This window comes from Egretta garzetta, unplaced genomic scaffold (assembly GCF_000687185.1).
Source record: "Egretta garzetta isolate BGI_Z169 unplaced genomic scaffold, ASM68718v1 scaffold447, whole genome shotgun sequence".
NCBI classification, from domain to species: Eukaryota; Metazoa; Chordata; class Aves; order Pelecaniformes; family Ardeidae; genus Egretta; species Egretta garzetta.
Window position 1 is genome coordinate 2,216,456 of NW_009260397.1, and position 668 is coordinate 2,217,123.

The 668-nt window shown below is 57.0% G+C and overlaps 1 protein-coding gene across 1 annotated transcript in view; it reads right to left on the reverse strand.

Moving 5' to 3' along the window:
- The window catches only part of NCOR2 (nuclear receptor corepressor 2), a 188,012-nt gene that overhangs the window by 116,959 nt on the left and 70,385 nt on the right, over window positions 1–668 (reverse strand). The window lies entirely within an intron of this gene.

Here is a 668-nt window from a genome sequence, read left to right on the forward strand (position 1 = left end):
GATGAGGAAGCACCAACCCAAGCGCCACCAATCTTTAGAGCAGAAAGAGAGCAAAGGGTTTGACCCTGGTGACTCAAAGGAAAAATAATGAGCACTACCTCCCCAAACAAGGAAGCGGGCTCTGACACGTAGCAGCAAGCACTAACTCCCTCGTGACCTCGCCCTTACGCACCCGGGGAAGATAGTGATTAGCACCACCTCCACCAGGCAAGCCCAAATTACAGCTGTCGAGGACTGTGAGCTGCCCACTCCCACCTGGCAGAATCGGCTCTCTCCATTGCACCCCACAGCCAGTGCAAAGCAAGAGATGCTCCGTCAGACCACGTCTGTCCCCCTCCGACCCTTCCAGCAGCATCACTGCAGTCGCACCCTTTCCCAGCATCCTTCTCCAGGACTCAGCCCCCCAGTGACTGTTTTCAGCCACCCCTCCAGCAATCAATGTCTTGACTTGCAGCTGGATTTTGCTGGATGAGGGGGCAGCCCCAAACTGACAATTTATTGTAAGCTGTTTTTCTCAGGATGAGGGGGACAGCAATAGGATGCGTGCCAGTCCCGATACCTGCCGGTCGCTGCAGCTCCGACCGGGCTGTGATTACACAGCACCCTCCATTTGCACCCATCCCTCCCACGCAGCACCACGAGGCTGGCTGGGCTGGTAGCAGGCCCCC